This window comes from Pelodiscus sinensis, chromosome 5, assembly GCF_049634645.1.
Source record: "Pelodiscus sinensis isolate JC-2024 chromosome 5, ASM4963464v1, whole genome shotgun sequence".
Classification (NCBI taxonomy): domain Eukaryota; kingdom Metazoa; phylum Chordata; order Testudines; family Trionychidae; genus Pelodiscus; species Pelodiscus sinensis.
In genome coordinates, this window is record NC_134715.1 from 57,273,391 (window position 1) to 57,293,910 (window position 20,520).

At 42.3% G+C, this 20,520-nt stretch overlaps 1 long non-coding RNA gene across 2 annotated transcripts in view; it reads left to right on the forward strand.

Moving 5' to 3' along the window:
* Positions 1–20,520, forward strand: part of LOC112545227 (uncharacterized) — a 115,473-nt gene that overhangs the window by 93,552 nt on the left and 1,401 nt on the right. The gene's annotated exons all lie outside the window — the stretch shown is intronic.

Below are 20,520 nucleotides of genomic sequence, written 5' to 3' on the forward strand. Positions count from 1 at the left end.
AAATAAATCATCTCAGCCAGGGCTTTGTGAAGCCTGGCCTTAAAAACCATGAAGGATGGAGATTCCACCACCTCCCTAGGTAACCCATTCCAGTGCTTCACCACATACATAGTGAAAGAGTTTTTCCTAACATCAAACCTAGACCTCCCCCACTGCAACTTGAGACTATTGCTCCTTGTTCTGTCACCTGCCACCATAGGTGTCAACTTCATGGGTGCTCAAAAAATAATAGCATGTGCTTAGCACCCATGGGCAGCCAGTTCTGCTCAGTGCTTTCCATTGATTAATTCCTCCTTTCCCTCTCAGCGTGTTCCATCTGCCATAATCAGTAGTTTTGTAGCATGCAGGAGACTGTGGAAAGAAGGGGGGAGAGTGGGCTTGGGAAGAGGTGAGATGGGAGCTTGAGGAAGCAGACAGGTGGGAGGTTGAACATCCCTGGGCCTGGAAGAAGCCAGTGCTTATGTCTGTCACCACTGAGAATAGCCTAGCTCCATCCTTTTTGAAACTCTCTAGCAGGTCATAGAATCATAGAATCATAGAATAATAGGACTGGAAGGGACCTCAAGAGGTCATCGAGTCCAGCCCCCCGCCCTCAAGGCAGGACCAAGCTCCGTCTACACCATCCCTGACAGATGTCTATCCAACCTATCCAAGGTAGTTGAAGGTAGTCTATCCAAGGTAGTTGAAGGCTGCTATCAAATCCCCCATCACTCATCTCTTCTGCAGACTAAATAAGCCCAGTTCCTCCAGCTTTATGCAGCTTCCAAAACTGGACACAGGACTTCAAATGTGGCGTCATCAGTATCAAATAGAAGGGAATAATCACTTCCCTCCATGTTCCTACTAATGCAGCCCACTATGCCATTAGCCTTCTTGGCAATAAGGGCACACCGTTGAATCATATCCAGTTTCTCATCCATTGTAATCCTCAGGTCTTTTTTTGCAGAACTGCCACTTAGCCAATCAGTTCCCAGCCTGTAGCAGTGCATGGAATTCTTCACTTTTCCTCTGCACTTTTCCTTGTAGAATCTCATCAGATTTCTTTTAACCCAACCCTCTAATCTATCTAGGTCACTCTGGACCCTATCCCTGCCTTACAACATATCTACCTCTCCCCACATCTTAGTATCATCCATGAACTTGCTGAGGGTGCAATCTATCCTCTTAGACACATTATTAATGAAGATGTTGAACAAAACAGGACTGAGAACCAGACCCCTGGGGCATGCCACTTGATACCAACTATTGACTATTTGATTAATCTATAAGGGCACATCCACCTTTGAATTGTAGCAAGAGCCCTGACAAACTCCCTCGCTGGTCCCATGCTCCCTGTGGCACCTGAGCCTTTGAAATGTACAAGAGACCTGGCGGGGCTCTTGTACATTTCAAGAGGAAGCCCCGCAAGAAGCATGGAGCCACTGGAGAATCCCCCACTAGCCCCACGCTCCCTGCAGGGCTTCTGCTTTTGACATATACAAGAGCCCTGCTGGGGTTCTTGTACATTTCAGAAGCAAAATCGCAGCAGAAGCGGTGCAAGCAGAGACTATTTCAGTCCCTGCTTGCACCATTTCTGGTGTGCCTTCACCTCCCCTGCCTCCCACGGAGATGGGAGCTCCTGCTTCCCCCCCTTGCTGCCTTTCTCTGATAGAGGCAGCCAGGGGAGAGAGGAAGCGATTAGTCACATCACTATTGGACTATCTGATAAGCTTCTGCATATCAGATAGTCGACTAGTCTCTTAGGGTATGTCTACACTATCTCGTTAGTTCGAGCTAGGTAGGGTAATTAGGGCAACCAGAGTTGCAAATGAAGCCCGGGATTTAAATATCCCGGGCTTCATTTGCATGTTCCCGGGCACCGTCATTTTTAAATCCCCCTTAGTCCGAACTCCGTGCCCGCAGCTACACGCGGCACGGAGTAGGTAGTCCGAATTAGAGATCCTAATTCGAACTACTGTTATTCCTCATTCCCCCATGAGGAATAACGGTAGTTCGAATTAGGATCTCTAATTCGGACTACCTACTCCGTGCCGCATGTAGCTGCGGGCACGGAGTTCGGACTAAGGGGGATTTAAAAATGACGGTGCCCGGGAACGTGCAAATGAAGCCCGGGATATTTAAATCCCGGGCTTCATTTGCAACTCCGGTTGCCCTAATTACCCTACCTAGCTCAAAGTAACAAGCTAGTGAAGACATACCTGTACATCCCTACATTGACCCAATGATTTAGTCAATTTTCTATCCACCTTATAATCCATTCATACAAGCCATACTTCTTTAACATGCTGGCAAGAATACTGTGGGGGACTGTATCAAAAGCTTTGCTAAAGTCATGGTCTGTCATGTCCACTGCTTTCCAGTGCTGGCCAGCGTAGTAGTCTGGGAGCTGACCTAGTCTGTGAAGACCAAGTCAAAAAAAGCATACTTCAGCCTTATCCACATCATCTGTCACTAGTTATTCATTATGATGCATTCACAATTTTGTTTTTACTTCTTCCTTTACTTCCTGACTCATTCCTTCAGAATCAAATCAATCCTCTCAAAAGTCTTTGCCCATTTGATTGGAATGATTTTGTTTTGTCTCCAAGAAACTAATCCGGATGATCTGATAGAAATATAGAATTGTTTGTTAGCCACATCATCAATGATTAGTAACCATCATCTTTAGTTTTATGACAAGACCATTAGAGAAAGGAAATCAGTTCACTTTAAGAGATTTTCTCAAAGATGGATGCCCAGTTTGCTCTGTGGTGCCACAATGTATGCTGTACAATGTGTTCCAATGCACATTCTCTGCTCACTTGAGAGTAAAAGTTCTAGTGTTTCATTCTTACATGATGTCTTGGTTACCAGACTAACAAATATTAAAATAAGAAGTCAGTAGAGGGATTTAAGCTATACTGGTAAGAATCATTTATAAATCCTAATCAGTCCTAACCTTTATTTAGTTTATTTACTTCAGCAACTTAAATGTAGTGTCCTGTTTGCAAGTAAAGTCCTGTATTTACAGAAACAAAACAATTTTAACCATTATTTAATTTTGAAAATAACAGATTGTTCAGATGAGACAGCCAGGTGCAGAACATTTTATTTGCATTGTAAAAATTGTTGTAATTGTTTCTGCTGCAACTTTCAAAATTCTGTAAGTGAACTGCATTTTATAGAATGTAGAGAGACTGTATGTCTGGGCTTTCCCAAAGCAAGTGTAAGTAATTTCCAAATGCAATACGGTTTATTGTCATTCATTTGGCCGTGTGCTAAAGCAAATCCTTTCATGAAAATAACAATGCAATGAAATTAGATAATAAATATAGCAGAACAGTTTTCATAAGCATTAAGGATTGCAAAATTGTAGAGAAAGATTGTAAAAATGTTTCTGTAATTCAGCAAGGAGTACCAAATATGGCCTGATGTAAGATCCACTAAAGTAGTGTTTCCCAAACTTTTCAGCATCACACCCCCTTTTTGATTTTTGAGAAACCCTCACGTCTCCCCACCTCTTCTTTACGGTTATCCAATAAACACAAAATCTTGGTATAAAAAAATTTAAAATTAAAAATGAGCACAAATAGTTTTTCTTGGCACAAAAATGTAATAAAAATGTAATTTAACATAAGAAATAGCAGAAACAAAATGAATTTAATGTGAAGGATGATGCTACATTTTCTTCACAAGCTGGGAAATCCTAGGTTTGAAAGATAAAAGTGCATAACGCAAATTGGTTCGACATCCAGTCAATTTCTTTGTTTTGTTTTTAATGTGACTAAACTTGAAAAGCTTAGGTGCAAGTTCTGGGAGGGATGCTGGCTCAGGCAGGAGGCTCCAGGCTGGAGAGTGTTGGGGTCAGGTGGAGGGTTGGGGTGCCGAACACAGGCTTGTGGACGTGAGGGTGCAGGAGTTCAGGTTGGGGTGTATGATGGGCTCAGGGCAGTGGGGTGGGAGTATGATGGGCTCAGGGCACAGATTTGCAGTGTGTGGATGGTGCAGTAGTATTGTGGCAGAAGACTGGGGATGTGAGAGGCTCAGGACAAGGGGTCCTGGTGTATGATGGGCTCAAGGTTCGGGTGTGTGTGGAGATGCAGGAGTGTTACGATTCTGCGGCCAGATGGGGGTTTGGCCCCAACTGGGGGCTTGTTGGCCAGGCTTCATTTTTAAATAAAATATGTCCAGCACAAACATTTCAGCATTGTCTTTATTTATGGGAGGGGCAGGGAACCTGTTTTGGCTCAGGGGTCACTGACCCACAGAAAAATCAGTCAAGGACCACACAAGTGAGATGCAAAAAAAACAACCCCTCCAAGCCCCCCAAGCCTCACTGATATGGCCCCAACTGAGACACCTCCCTCCCCTGGCACTCCAGCCCCATGAGGGGGAGAAGGGAGGGTAAGTAGAACTGAGATTCAAGGCCTCAGGCCAGATTAGCTCTTCTGGAGTTCCAGGGTTAGTGGAATTTGTGGGCCCCTCTATACTCTGAGGTGGGGCCAACAATGAGGGATCCAGTGTGTGGGACAGGTGATCCAGTGAGTGGGATAGGGATGGGATGCAGAATCTGGGTGGAAAATAGGGTACAGGAGCAAGCTGCGGGTAGGTATCTAGCCAAGAGTGAGGGGGCAGGAGCAGGGTGCTGGTGGGTATCTAGCTAGAAGGCAGGGGCATAGTGCTGGTGGGTGTCTGGCCCCAGGGCAGGGTGCTGGTGGTGTCTGGACAGGGTGCTGGATGGAGTCTGTCCAGGGGGCAGGATCAGGGGGCAGGTAGGGCCCTGGGCAGGGAGCAGGGTGCTGGTGGGGGCAAAGGCAGGAGGCAGAGTGCTAGTGGGGGCCTGGCAGGATGCAAGTGGGAATCTGGCCAGGGAGCAAGGTGCTGGTGGGGCCTGGTGCAGGTTGTGGCGGGGGTCTGGGCAGAGTACTCGTGGAGGGTCTGGGCGGGGGGCGGGGTACTCATGGGAGTCTTGGCAGGGGGGGCAGGATACTCGTGTGGGGTCTGGGTGGGGAGAGGGGACAGGGACAGCTCGGCTGCTACTTGGGGTCCCACAGCTGCGCCCCAGGTCCAGGTCTCAGGAAGTGCGTGCGCTGCTTTCCCCCTCCCCAAACAGCTGGCACATTTCCTAAGCATCTGGGTCTGTCATGCTGCTGGGGACTTCCTTCCCCTGCTGCCTCCCTGCACAGGAGGGGTGGGGGGGAGTAGGAATCCCGGGACTGCGCCAGCTCCAACTGTTCAGGAAGCGCATGCCCTGCTCCTCCGCTACCCATGGCAGCCTTGCGCTGCCTGAGCAGCTGGAGCTGGCACGGTCCCGAGACTCCTACTCCCTCTGCCACCCTACCGCACAGGCAGGAAGCAGGGGGAAGGAAGTCCTCGGTGGCATGCCAAATCCAGCATTTCAGGAAATGCGCCGGCTGTTTGGGGGAGGGGAAGCAGCGCACATGTTTCCTGAGATACCGGCTCTGGCATGCAGCTGCGGGACTCCTCCCCCCCCCCGATGCCACAGGAAGCCGGCGCTACCTCTATTTTCACAGGAGGTAGCGCCAGCGTGGGCTCTTTCTTGATGTGGGGGAGAGGAATGATGGGGGGAGGGGCTGGGTTGCCTCGCACCCCCCCTTGGAATTTCTTCATGCCCCCCAGTTTTAGAACCCATGCTCTAAAGCAATTGCAAATACTACCAAAAACTTGTGTGGCTTTTGGATCAAAGCTCTATATGTGAGATACTATTCTATACTTCTAAAAGGATCCACCCAGAACTCTTAGCCCAGGTGTGGGGACTAAAGAAGATTGAAATCTTCAGATTATGGGGTTCTCTGGGATTTAGAAAGAAGTGGGGGGAGGGATAGCTCAGTGGTTTGAGCATTGGCCTGCTAAACCCAGGGTTGTGAGTTCAATCCTTGTGGAGGCCATTTGGGGCAAAAATTTATCAGGGATGGTACTTGGTCCTGCTGGGAAGGCAGGGGACTGGACTCAATGACCTTTCAAGGTCCCTTCCAGTTCTAGGAGATAGGCAATCTCCATTATTATTATTAAGTGACACCCAGAATTTCTATAACAGTGTGTACTGTGGCTTCTTTCATCATGCCAGACCTATGTTTATCATTCCTTCAGCCTACTCATTATACCAGAATTTGGAAAGGTGTGTATTTCTCATTGCCTGTGCCGGGAAAAATTCTCTCAAACTGGATCTGGGGCTTTTAGAGTCCATTTCATGCTGCTCTGAGCCTGATACCTAGCGCACAGTGGTCAACATGGGGGTGAGACTCTTACCCTAGTTTTATCTATAGTTAGTAATTTGCTCTGATGCTAGCTATTGATGGCCAGCTATTAATGCAGCTGTACTAATGAAAACACCAACTCTGGACAAGGAAAGCCATTAATTGCATGAGAGAAGTTCAATGCTACTTGGAACGGGGAAAACTCTACCTGTAGAAATAAAGACTTTCCTTGTCTACGCTGGTGTTGCTATGCTGGTTGCTAAAATTGAGACAAATTGCTATGTAGGCAAGAGCTAGATGCTTTTTTTGGTGCAGGAAAAATATTTGTCAAAGAAAGGTTAGATGCCCTATCTGTTCATTTTTCCTATCCTATCCTATCCTACAAAAATGAGATTTGTTTTTTAATTAGGCACTTTGGTCCAAGCATCTGGAGACAATGTGGACCAGCTTGTTTGGAAATCAGGAGACCTCTGTTCTATTCCAAGTTTGGCTGCTGATCTGCTGTGTGTGACCTGGCTGAGTCACTTCTCTTCTCAGAGCTTCTGTCTTGTTTATTTAGTTTGCAAGCTCTTTGTGGACACAGACTGTCTCTTACTATGTGAATGTATAAGTTCACTATAGCCCTGGACATGATGAGTCCCCAGTCTCACTTGGATTTCTAGGTACTATCATGAAACAGAAGGATAAGTATATTCAGTAAAACACCTATATCTAGCACCTTGCTAATGTGTTATGCAGATTATAAAATTAATAGTATTCCATCACCTTTCTGCAAAGAGTTAATGGCCAGAATCTCTCATGAAATCTTGTATCACTAAGACTTCATTATCATTTCAAAATAATTTACAAAATGAGTGAACAAAGAACATTATGTGATGCGCTAAGCTTGCTTTTTAAGTGGCTTCTTTGCGTATTCACTAATTTGCAAAATTAAGTGACTTGCAATGAGTCATTCAGTCATTAGTGTGAGTAAGTGAGAATTTGATCTGTTATAATTCATATCAATATACTGGAATTAGTACTTGTGCTTACTGCATAGATTTTCTTTGATGCTCTGTAATTATGCCCTCATGATATAACAACTACATTATAAAGAAGCCCACCCAGAGAAGACAATTTGCTAGTAAAAGGCAATATTATACAGGAATGAAGAAGTGAGCATCTTTTCTTGACTCGAGCTAAAAATCAATAATATCAGTGTGTGATATTTTTGGCTAATTTCAGAGGGTAACTCTCTGCTGATAAAGTTAATTTATCATCAGTATTATGTATCACTTGTTTGATTAGCCTCTAAATTACAGTAATTTATGTGACAGCCACCAGTTTCCTTTCTTGTTTTATCTATAGCTGGCTTTTGATTTTATTTGTCATGTCAAAAACTGGCAATGTTCACTGCTTGAGCAACAAAAATTGTTACAACATGCCTATTTGTATGTCTTAATGAATATTGAAGTAGTGAACCTTTCCAGAAACTGAAGCATTAAGATTGCCGAGACAAAGGAAAGAGCTGTTAAAAAAGCGTTAAAAGTGTTAAAAAATATTTGGTTCAAGTGGATTAATTGTATGAAAAAATTAAGTGATATGGTTTATAGTATAAGTGTATAAGACAGGGATGTAGGGAAAATGCTCATCTATATCTGAAAGGGAAGAACTACAAAAATACGGTAAAAATTGACCTTCAAACCACTTGATGATTTTAGCTAAGCAACTGAAATTTTATGATGGCTACAATCTGGAAATGATATCTGTGCATTGCTGTCAGATGCAAATGAAATGATCATGTATATTAATGTAGTAATTACACATAAGGTCAAACAAATCTCTTCCCAGGGCCAATTTTGATCCAACCTTTGCATTCTACAGACACGGTAACAACAGAGCTGAAAACCAATTGCTGAGAAGTTATTTCACCTAGGGTGCAGAGCCACTAAACATATGGAGGATATAATAATATCCATCCATTTACTAATGTAAAGTTCCCAGTGCAAACATTAGCACTTGGAACACGGTATGATTTGCTATGCAGTATTGAGAGTTTTAGTCCATAAATATTTTTGACAACTTTACTTAGGAGATATTATTTTCTTGTCACATACTTTATTTCATGCTAGTAAGAGTTTTTATATACAGTTCCTACATCCCAGTACTCCAAAACTGCAAAATGTAAGTAGCACCAATTCTGGAAGAACCACAATTTGTGCAATTTTTTAAATGGTTGATAAAATACAGTACACACACTTTTTTTTCCTGTCCACACTTGTCTGTGACTTGACCTCATTTTTCTGAGCAGGATTTTGTAGTAATGTGTTCCATTAATTTTAGATATTTAGTTTTAGTAGATAGTCTTCCAGCTTATATTTTGTGTAAATTATAAATCAGTAAAACCAAAATATGTAAAGTAAAGTTCCAAAATCTACCTGTAATGAGAACCGTGGGTACTCAGCCCCTCTGAAGAAATCAAGCATTTTCAAAATGAATTTAAATGCTTAACTTTGTCAACATAATTTAGTCTAAGATCCTTCGGTGGCAAGAGCATCATGGATGTATTGTTTTAAAGCAGACTATGATTGATTACTGAAAACTAATGTAGTTCCAAACATCTTGGGTTAACATCTATTCTGTTATGCTCATGCAACTCCCTGGTATTCAGTGGAGTTGCATGAACAGAGTACAACTAATCAGGAAATTTGTCTCTTTGGATGAAATTCTCACTCCCATTCTGGCTCCCTATACAGCCAGAAGAGGAACTGAGGTGGCATAAAGGGGCTTAAAAACTGGGATCTAACCCAGGGTGAATTTTCCCTCCACAATCCCTAGTACAAGGGATATGCCAGAGAAAGGCTGGGGCTGGAGGGGCCCATTGTGGGACAGGAAAGGGTGGAGACAGCAAATAGAACCAAAGGGATTCTCAAGGCCACCTTATCACTTCACCACCATCTGGACTACTAGTTCTGTGCTGTGCCTCTTTGCGGCTCACTACAGAATCTCACCCTTTGTGTTTAAGGAAGAAGAATATTAGGATACTACTTTGACTTCTCTTTTAGTAGAATGCAAGCTGGCATTCTGAAACATTATTAAATGCAATAGAGAGTCATGTTTAGGTAAGACATGCAGTTATCCTGCAATCAGCCAAACATAGAACTTCTGAATTGAACCAGTCTAGAAGGCTATGTCTACACTGGACACTTGTTTCAAAATTACTCATCTTATTTTGAAATAGCATAGTGCATGTCTACATAGCAAGCCCGTTATTTTGAAATAATTTCAAAATAATGGGCTTCTTACTCTGACTTCTGTAACCCTCATTTCAGGAAGTGTAAGAGAAGTTGAAGGAAGAGTCCTCTGCCTTTGACTTCCGGCTGTGTAGACAGCACCAATAGCTGAGTTAAGCTACTTTGAATTCAGCTACGCAATTAACGTAGCTGAAGATGCACAGCTTAATTCGATTTTAGCCCACAGTACTTCAAGAAAGCACAGCACAACCAGAGCCTTGAAAAGGTGTTTTGCTATTTTGCTGCAACCAATCTTTACTTTTTCAATTTTGCCTATTGCTTCTCTCTTCCCAGTATCTTACAAATTTTTGATCCAGTTTATACCTTTCATTTCAATGGGAGCTGGGTGCCGTATTCCCTGTCGATGGACTGTATCCTGATATTGTTTTTTGTGATGTTATTGCTTTACAAACTTGAAAAATAATTCTATTTTTTTCCTATTCATATCTGTCTGCTTTCTGGTGTCTCTTTATCTTCTTTCACATATTTGTCAAGCCAGTATACTGATTGGTGGAAGAACCCAATGAGTATACTGGTTTAGAGTTTTGCAAAACTTCCAGTATTTTTGCCATACCTTTCACAAAACCTTGGTGAAATTTGAGCCATCTTATGTGTATAATTTTAGAGTTTAAGGGAATCTAGACACAGCCTGTTATTTAAATGAGAGTTTTTTTAAAAACATCAGCATGCAAGCTCATAAGAGCATGCACAAACTAGCATCAATGTTATAAAAATACCAGCATCACATGCTGAGATAAGTCCTGATACATCTCATCTGGAAGCCAATAGAAAGACTCCTGTAGATTTTGATGGGAATTAGATCATGTTCCTATAGCTCAGTTCAGGGCTGTCAACAGACTTCACTGGGTCCTGGGTAAGTGGGAGCTTCTGGTCTCTGGAAGGGGTGGGGCTTCAGGTGGAAGGGGTGGGGCTAATCTCCCCCAGCCAGCCTTTCAGCGCTGCATGTGTAATCCACACAAGTAGTGTGGTTACCATAGCAACAGTTAAATCCAAGAGACCTCTACAGCATGGGCTGGAAGCCAGCTGGCTTTTAGCTCAGAGGGTAGAGGCTCCTATACGTCATTTCAGAGGTTTCAGGTTCAAATCCACCTGGGGGTGGTTACACATGGACTCCAGTGGCAATTTAAAAGGACCAAGGCTCTGGACACTCCAACTACAGACTTGGGGCAGCTGCCTCCTTTGCCCTCCTTGTTGGCAGCCGTGGCACAATCCTACAAGGTTTTGAATATCCTGGCACAATCCTACAAGGTTTTGAATATCCTCGTTTCTGTGGTGGTCAGGATTTTGCAGGATTGGCCTGTGCCTTGCAAGACTGAGCCCTGAATTTGCTTCTCCCTATGATGCTGACAAACCAAGTTGTCAGCAACTTGATGAGCCTGACAAGCCAATATTTGTGTTCCCTCTTGCCATGAGCAGCTGTATTGTGAGCCTCTGTGACTGCGTGAATGGCCACACAGGAGTGGGACATTAGTGTGCAGGGCTGCTCCTCTCCAGAAATTGCTTTACTCCTCCTAAAAAAGGTGACTCTTCATAGAAGTGTAGGACTTGGAAGGGACCTTAATAGGTCATCTAGTCCAGTCCTTTGCATTCAAGGCAGGACTAGGTACTAACCAGATCAGCTGTTCTCAAACTATAGGGTGGGCATGGAAATGTGTCAAGAGGGTCACAAGCTGTGTACTTCTGGTTTTTTTTTTTACAGAGTTCTGGCTGTCAGCCCCAGGTGACTGGGGCTCCTGCAGAAGGGCCCTGTCACCCAGGCTCAAGCTCTTCCCCCTCTTCACAAAATCCCTTACCTGGAAGTGGTGGGGTGTCTACCATCAGCCATGGCATGACAGCAATAGGAGTGACAGAAGCTCCCTACAAGGGAGGGCTACTGGAACTTGAACCATGATCATAGCCTGCATATTGTCCCTTCCCTTCTGAGGCCTTGTCTTCCACTTGCTCTGCTTCTTCCCCCTAGTGTTTGCCCTTTGACTGATGAAAAATTGGAAGGGCATAGCTGTCCCACTTTTTAAAAGGGATGGTGCCTTGGCCCTCTAGGTCCCTCATTCCACTCTCCGCCTAGGCAGCTCTGCTGTCAGAGCTGGGTGGCAGTATAGGAAATTGGGGGATATGACAAATGACTACAGATACAAAGAAAGGGGGACCCCAATCTAATACATTTGAGGACAACTAAATTAGATCATTCCTGACAGGTTTTTAAGCACAGGAGTTACCACATCCTCCCCAGGCAATTATTTCTGGTATTTAACTATTCTGACAGTTAGGAAGCTTTTCCTAATTTCCAACCTAAATCACCTTTGCTGCAATTGAAGCCCATTGCTTCTTGGTCCTGTCCTCATAGATTAACAAGAGCAATTCTTCACTTTCCCCCTTGTAACAACCTTTTATGTACTTGAAAACTGTTCATGTTCCTTCTTTCTCTTCCCGTGCCCTGGTTAATATATCATTAAAGTAGAACACTTCACAGTACTAGGTCACACTGCCACTCATTTCTTAAAAGGAGAAAAGGGATTTGACCCAGCACCTCCTTGCCTTTTTACCCAAAGCAGAGAACTACAGAGGGAGTCACAAGGACTCAGTGGCCTAATTTTCATTTCATATTTACTGAACGTGGCCAGCCATCAACAGAAGAACCTGAAGGAGCACCCATCTCCTACCTGCTAGGCCAGCACTTACACCATGCTTTGGAGAAGCAAGAGATCAACATTCAAATCCCTTCTTAGGGAGCATAAACAGGATTTGAACCAGCATTGGCACTGCTCTACAGGCAAGCACACAGACCCTGGACTACAGGAAAACACACAAGGCAATTGTGGCTAATGACTATTTAATTATTTAATGACAGTGGGCCATCCTCAAAAGTAAACACTGAGGCTATGTCTACATTGCAGGCTTCTTGTGCAAGAACTGTTTTGTGCAAGAGTTATTGTGCAAAAGGTCTTGCGCAAGAGTGCGTCCACACTGGCATATGCCTCTCATGTGCGAGAAGCCCTGTTTTCTGACGCTTAACTGTAAATTTACTTGTGCAAGAACATGTGTGCAGTGTAGACACTCTGCAAGTTTTTGCACAAGAACTGCTGCTCTTGCGCAAAAAGCCTGCAATGTAGACGTAGCCTGAGGAGGTCAACACATTGGAATACCTCCTAGCCCAGCTCTTCACTTGAGAAGTAAGAGACCAACAAACAAGAAGGGGAACTGAATCCCAACTTCCCACCTGCTGGGCAGACACCCAACCAGTAAGCTACACAGGGCTGTTTGTTGGTGCTTTGGCCCAATAAATAGGTACTGAAAGTGGAGCAGCTTCAGCAAAAAAAAGAGCAAGGGAGGCTCCAGGTCAGAATAGTGTCTAGTCCAGCACTTAGGCCATTCTCTTGTGAGGTAAGAGATTAAGGTTTGAATCCCATCTCAGTAAGCATAAATGGGGATTTGAACCCCAAGCTACCAGATCCAGCCTCCAGAGACCACCTCTTAGCACAGCAGCCAAATTTTCAAAACCCTAAACCTCAGACTGCCAACTGCTGGGCGTAGCTGACATAGGACAGCTCACCTGATAATTGCTGTCTTCTGTCCATTGCCTTTGAAGCATCTTGCATTGGCCACTGCTAGATGATGGGCGACTGGGCTAGCAGGATCATTGGTCTGACGCTGCCTGGCTATTCATACTGTGTTAATTTCCCCCTTGCCTCATGAGAAGGGACTTGAAGAGGGCTCATCTGCTGCCCAGGTGAATGTCCTAATCATTGGGTCATGGCTACCATGATGAGGATCCCACAGTGTTACCTGTTGAAGCTGTTTCACTTTCATTAACTAGTATTCGAGTGAGGTGGGCCATGAGTGGCCCTTTCTAGGCCAGTGATGGGGCTTATCTGGTGTGTTAGGGGAGCTGCTGGGTCAAATCCACTTTCTGCTCCCTGAAAAGGGCACGTGGGTAGAGGGATGTGCTGCAGCCCATGTGTGTGCCTGAGTTCTACAGCTAGCGATGGTGATGGAGAGTGAGGACCTCTTGCCTGTTGAAGCTGTTACACTTTAGTTAAATATGATTTGGGCAGCACCACTAACTCTGCACTTGGTACTCCAGCAGTTAGACTGCCTACCTTGCTTAGTGATGCTGTGGGTTTGAATTCCCTCTGCCTGCCTTAAGAAGGGCTTCAGAAGGGTTTCATACACAGTTGTGCTGCATATGCCCTGGGCAATGTGGGGCTTGCTTCCCTCTTACCTGTGGAAGCTGTTTAATTAATGTGGGTCAGGCCAGGTGTTGTTTCTGACTTCCTCTGTAGCCCAGAGGTTTGGCTTGGGGTTTGGTCTGTCCTAGTACTTGCCTCTGCCCTTTAACAGGCTTGGGCTTGCTACTGTCTTGTCTGTTAAAGCTGCTCTGCTTGAGTTAAATGTGTTTTGGGACAGGTTCACAGCTACCCTCACTCTCCAGTCTGATCGCTTAAACAAGACAGCCAGAGACTGGAGGCATTTCACATGCGCTGCAAACAGTGACTGATGGGCATTTTTATCAATAATATGGATATACTATTGAGAACTGGCCTCAAGAGGATTGATGTGCTCATTGGTCACTACCAGCTGGAACTCTTTGGTCTTATAACCTGCCTCAGAGATAAAGTCCCTTCACATTGAGCCCTGAAGATTGGACTTAAGGTCATGGACAGGTGGCAGCCCTGTGGTCCTCCAGGATTAATTTGGCTGTACTAGATCAGCAACAACTTTGTGGAGCTTTTAAATGCCTGGAATCAAGTCATGCAATGTGGCTATGGACATTCAGCACTATGGACCCACACTGCCGAGCATGTTGTTAAGAAAGAGCCCTCAGGTACACTGACAGATTCACAGCACTTTCAAGCAAGTGCTTTCAAGCAAAGCATGAGTTGTTTTAAGGCTTTGCATGAGAACCAAGTAAACCCCCCCATTTCCAGACAGTTTCAAACTTTCATCTGTTGTGGTTTGATAGTGTGGATTCATTATAACATGAAATGTAAGGTAGAGATGTTAGTGTAAAGTCTGTATCAGAGTCAGCAAGGGGAGGTGGGAGCCAGTGCCTATGGGGAGCAATTCTCACATAACAAATTCCTTGAGTCAGCAGCTTACAGGGATGGGGAGGCGGTCTCTAACCAGGATTATATTTCAGAATGAGTGGGAAAGGATGGGGAAAAGGGAAGATAACATGGAGTTATACACAGTGGCATTCATTAGAAGTTACATTTTTGGTGCAACTGCATGTTTATCTATCCCAAGAAGGGAGGAAGAAAACATGTGAATAAATAAATAGGGGCAGTGTCTGCCCATGCTGTACCCCCATCATGCCTATCCCTGACTTAAAAGGACAACATCTCTTTTCTTCAGCTAAAGAAACTAATTTGTCCAGCTTTCTTTACTCCTGACTATTTGGTGAACTAGTTTTAAGATGACCTTTTACAAAAATCAATACCTCAGTAAAATATAAAATGCTTTCTTATGCCTAATATAGTTGGAAACATATTTTTAACAAAACCATATGGTGAAATTTTATGAACATGTCAATTGTTATGGAGATCACACACAATAAATTAATGTTCCTGTTTTCTAAAAGCAATGAACATTGTTCTGAGTGCACTAAACCTTTCTGACTGATAACTTAAAATGTCTTTGTTTCAGTGCATAAAACATGTAGTAATCTGGAATGTTTGCTTTATGAAGGTTTAAGAATATATTTAAAATACAATCAGTGTTTCTAAGCTGATTTTAAGCAAATGTAAAACAGAGACGAGCTGCATCATGTTTTCCATAATATTTAAAGTTGTAGTCAGCAGGACAATGGACTTCCCCTTACTATCAAGTATTTGCAAATAAATCTCTGACAAAGGACAGGGCATATCAACTGTAGTGCTTTTAATTAGGTACCTTCTGCATATCCAGTCTTCACAATCAGACATGGAGTGAAAAAATTGCTCCATTTTCTCTAGAAAGAAATTGTAGAAGAGTTGTTTTTTTTTTATCAAATGTCATTTGGTTTCAGGGCTTTGACTGGAAGGGAGTGAGCAGAAAGAGGCAGGGAAAAGAGGCGGGAAACTGTGGGTGGGGGCAGGGCCTGGGATGAGTGGGCTGAGGCCTTGGGCAGAAGGGGGTGAAGTATGGGCTGATTGTATTTTACACCAATTGTTATAATCAAGCTAATGAAATGTTCATATTTGGCAACTTATTATTTTAAGCAGATGTTGTTGTTTATCACATGAGCTTTCAGTGGTGTTAATTATCATGAGATCAGAATGAAGTCAAAACAACAAATTGATTATGCAAAAGGTAGCTAAGGGATAAAATGTTATTTTAAAGAACTTGAATTGTGAATACTGTTTAAACACTTGCTAGCAGTGAATTGCTTGTGAAAAATCAAATGAGAGGTTGGGTCTTAATATATTTTGATTACAACATTTTATCCTGATATTAAAATTAATTAAGATTCAGCTTGTATTATCTGGACACTAGACTAATGAAAGAATTTACATTTAGCGAAGCTCATTTTGCCTTTTCTGCATGCTTAACCACTATGTTTTCAATTGAATTGAGCTGCAAGAGCTATTAATTTCATTTATTGCATATGCCTTGTGTTCTCATGCTATGCAAATAACATTTTTATCTTTTTGATGGCTTAAACTAGCATGCTTCTGAATCTGTGGTGAGTACTTCTGAAATAATAGGGCTATGATATTAATTACATGAATAAGAAAGTGGCCTAGATTATATTATGCATAATTTACATGTTTACAAATATTGGAATACAAAATAGGACAGGTTTTGCTCCTTCTTTCTTATCTGTTTGAAATTAGGTGATGTGTACAGTAGTTAGGTGATGTGTACAGCATATAAAATTATTTAATGTTATTTTTTAATAGTGTTACAGATTAGTTTTCTCCCCCACTCTCCAGTGTTCTCAAATTATGGGAAAGTCAGATCTTCTCAACATCCAGCTTCTTCATGTTTGACCAAAACAAACCCAGACTATTAAAGAAATTTTTGACATTTCTTTGTATGTATTGGCATCACAGGGTGAAATGCTTTAGACAGGAACCAGCTTCAAAGCTGGTAATAAAACTAAACTTGATATAGCTGGAAAAAGGGATGCCTTATTTTTGCCTGCAGCCCATGTATATGAATTTGATCTCCGACTTCAAAGATACTTAGGGATATGTTGCCAATATTAAAGACTGAGGTTATAAGAAAGAGAGAGAGAGTCTGAGATTGAAGTTACAGTGAATGGTAGCAATAATATAAAGCTTGTAGAAATTACTGATAAATAAATATTCAGCTTTATTACTGTAAGGATTATTGGTTCATTGAAATCCTCTTAGCCAGTCTAAAGATAATTGTTATATGCTAATCTGCCTGGTGTCTAGCTATGACTGAGTTAACTGCTCCTTATTTCTCCTTTTACCTGCCTTTTTTTTTCTTTTGAGTGTTTTGCCACTAAAGGGAGTAGTTTAAAAAGAAACACAAAAAGTTTTGGGGATTTTATTTGGAAAAACTGAAACATTATGAAAAAATTAAGTTTAGGCAGAAAATGGTCTTTGTGAAAAACAGAATATTTCTAATAAAAGTACTTTATTTTGCTCTAATACTCATCAGCTTTCACACAACAGGTTTTAAATAACAATTAATGAATCTAATGTCTTAGAAATATACTTGCTACACCTTATTTAAAACAATGCTTTTTTAAAAAATGGGTGATAGGAAATATTTGACTTTTCTTTCGATTCTACTTCTACATCTTCCCTGCTACTCAGTACTGTTTTGTACTTCTATATCACCTTGCATTCTTTATTTTGACATTTTCCTAGGATAAGTAACTGGCTGCAAGAGTAGATAGTCTTCATTTGGTAGTTAATTCTTCCGGAAAAGCCCTGGGCCAAGGTACTTAATACCATTATCATCTTTTTTTTTAATGCAGCTCCCAAAATAATCTTTTATTAGTTTCCTTAGGTGCTGTGTTTCCCACACAATGTTAGGAGGACAATCTAGTTTCAATGATGCTCCTGTCATATAGGCCATTTTTAGAGAATTAAACCCTTATGTAACAGTAATTTATTACTACTTTCTGTGTGTAAAATTCTTTCCTGGTTATTAGGCCTTTAATTTTCTACCTCTTAATTAATGGCTTTTATCTTACACTGTTCATTACTGTTGTTTATTTTTAGTACTTTCTGAATTATTTTTCCAGTACAACTGGTATTCATGTCATTGGTTTTCTCTTGGCAAACTTGACCAGTTTTATAATATCAGCAGGAAGAATATATTTTCAGGGGTGTGCGTGCGTGCACATTCATACATGTGACTGCATATACAGACACATTGGAGTAGATGCATAAGGATATTGTCAATGTTTTTTGAAAGATGGTGGATTGACATTTCTAGACTTTTGTCTAGAGATTGCAAATTGTGCCTATAGGGGTTTTTTTTTTTAGGGGGAGGGGGGAGAGGAGGAACAATTAGCTAGGAAATGGACTGAGACCACCAATTTATTGCACATTGACTGCACTGCTGTTGTGCTAACAAGTTTAGTCAACTACCAACCAAATCCAGATTTGAATCTGTAACCCAGAAGTGGATGGCCACACATCCCATTATATTTAGAGACATACAGTCATGGCTTATTGATGACATTAGAAAACAGGAGCTTCAGGGGGTAGCCGAGTTAGTCTGTTACAAAACAAAACAGTAAGCAAATGGTCTGGTAGCACTTTATAGACTAACAAAATGTGTAGATGGTATCATGAGCTTTCGTGGGCACAGCCCACTTCTTCAGATGACCGGAGGAAACTCGAAATAAATAGAAGGGAGGGGGGGGGGGGCGGGAGGAGAAAGATGTTCTGTCGCCCACCCCCCTATCTCTATGCATAAAGTATCAGGAGAAAGGGTGTTAAACCTGAGTAGATAAAGATCAAAGTCAGAGGATGGATACGTTTCTTCTCAGATATTTTCAGCAATACCAGACAAATGTAAGAAATAATCTTTTAGCCTCTTCTGTTCTCCCTCTCTAGGGTTTCTTAGGGTTTTCTCCGTTGCTTTTAATTTACTTCTCTGTCACAAAGAAAAGATTTCTGATGATTTCCTGGTCCATTTCTCTGAGACTCAGGAGAAGCAAAAAGAGAAAACAGAATAAAAAGCAGACACAGTTCAAAACCTCAGTAAGAAAAGCCAGGAAACCAATAACACTAGGACATATAACAACCACTTTATAATTAAGACTGTTTTGAAGCACTCATGACATATCTACTCTGAACTTATTTCATTATCCCTAGTAAAGGTGTCATTTCACTAACTGAAGCTTTTTCAGAAGTAATGGCTACTTGCACTTCATTAGAGTACAGACGTAAATGTTACAATTCAATATAGGTAGTTATTTCTCATTATGAGAAGTGGAATCAGCAGCTCAAAAATTGACAATCTAGTGAGGCCATCACGCAAGAGACCCTAGCAACAAAACTATTTTCTGCTATGCATCTTTATTTGCTATTTTCCTTCTATTTTCTCCTTTATTAACCTCAGTTTTCACTGACTTATTTTCTTGTATTTATGGCATGTCATTAACACACACTGTACATAAGAAAAATCATGTTGCATCTTGAACAGCTTGAAAAAAATGCCTTCTAATCAGCAACCTATTTCACTGCCTCAAAAGCAGCACAATCAGAGAGAGAGGTTGGGGTCAGGGAAAAAAATGTTAGATGTACGTGAAAAAAATGTTTCTGTACATGACAGCCCTGAAATCATTTGATGGAGAGAAAGCAATTACCAGGGTGAGATACATGTAAACTTTTAAGAATGCTCATTCTTATCTAAACTGTACAGGACATGTGGTTAATCTGAATGTTAATCTAGAGGGGAAAAGGTTAATTGTGAAGAATGCTTATACATTTTGAAGGAGTAATTAAAAGCTAAATTATTATAGATTTTTGATAAAGACACTGCTTTTCATCATCAGAGCTTTGTCTGCAGTCAACAGAAGACACAGTCACAAAGGTCAGGTAGAGAGCAGGAGGCAAATATCGGAATTGCCCTGTATGAATTCTAGAGGATATCATTGTTAAACAGTAGTTTCCTCTGTCAGTACAAAGACAAACAATGGTAGCAGTAGAAGAACAAGGCTGAAAATGCTGTAAAATCCATCTTTACAGAGTCACAGCTTCATGTATGGCTTAGTTGTGCAGGACACTGAGTGCTACTAGAAGGATAAGACAAAGTAGAAATGCCCATGCACAGCATATAAGCCTGACTGAGACCCTCCATGGGGATTTTACTCCTCTTGTTCTGTTGCATGTGAGTTCTACTGTCCTGTAGTAACCTTGTGTGTGTGCCTCAGTTTCCTGGGCACTGCATAAATACCCAGATTGTGATGAGAATTTCGGTGTAACAGCTTCTCTCAGGTACAAAATAGCTGTTGCTTTTTGTGAGCTGAGCGGACAGGGGTGTGTGACCAGGTGACACCTTTGCCTAGAAAGGAGGACAAAGGCTGGAGGAGGGGCTGTCTGCCGAGCTGGGACCAGGCTGCTGGGTGTGTGAGTGAGTCTCCCCTGATATGGTGTGCAGGGAGAGGGTCAAGGCAACTTTGACTTTGGTGACAGTTGTATGGGACACGGAGTGCAAGTAGAAGGAGCACACAAAGTAGAAATGTCAGTGTACTATATATAAGCCTGACTGAGACTCTCAGTCAACACTGGTGAGCATGTGAGTGGTCTCGCTGACTTCTGTGGGATGTCTCCTGTGAGAAAGTGCTTGCCATTGTGAGTCTCTGTTGCACAATGCCCCTTAGTGGTTATTTAATGGTCATTGACGTCTATGGCTTTTATTCCTGTCATATGAGACTCAGGCCCCTGGGTGGCAGCGGTAGAAGTTACTGAAAACCCTAAATATGTCCAGTATGGATGATGATTGTATTGAATGACAGAACTTAACTAGCTATGCCCTGGCTACACCCCTACCCCATTCCCACTACATGCTGGTGTTCAACTCTGTGCAAAGGGGATTGATCATATTGCTGAATACTGTGT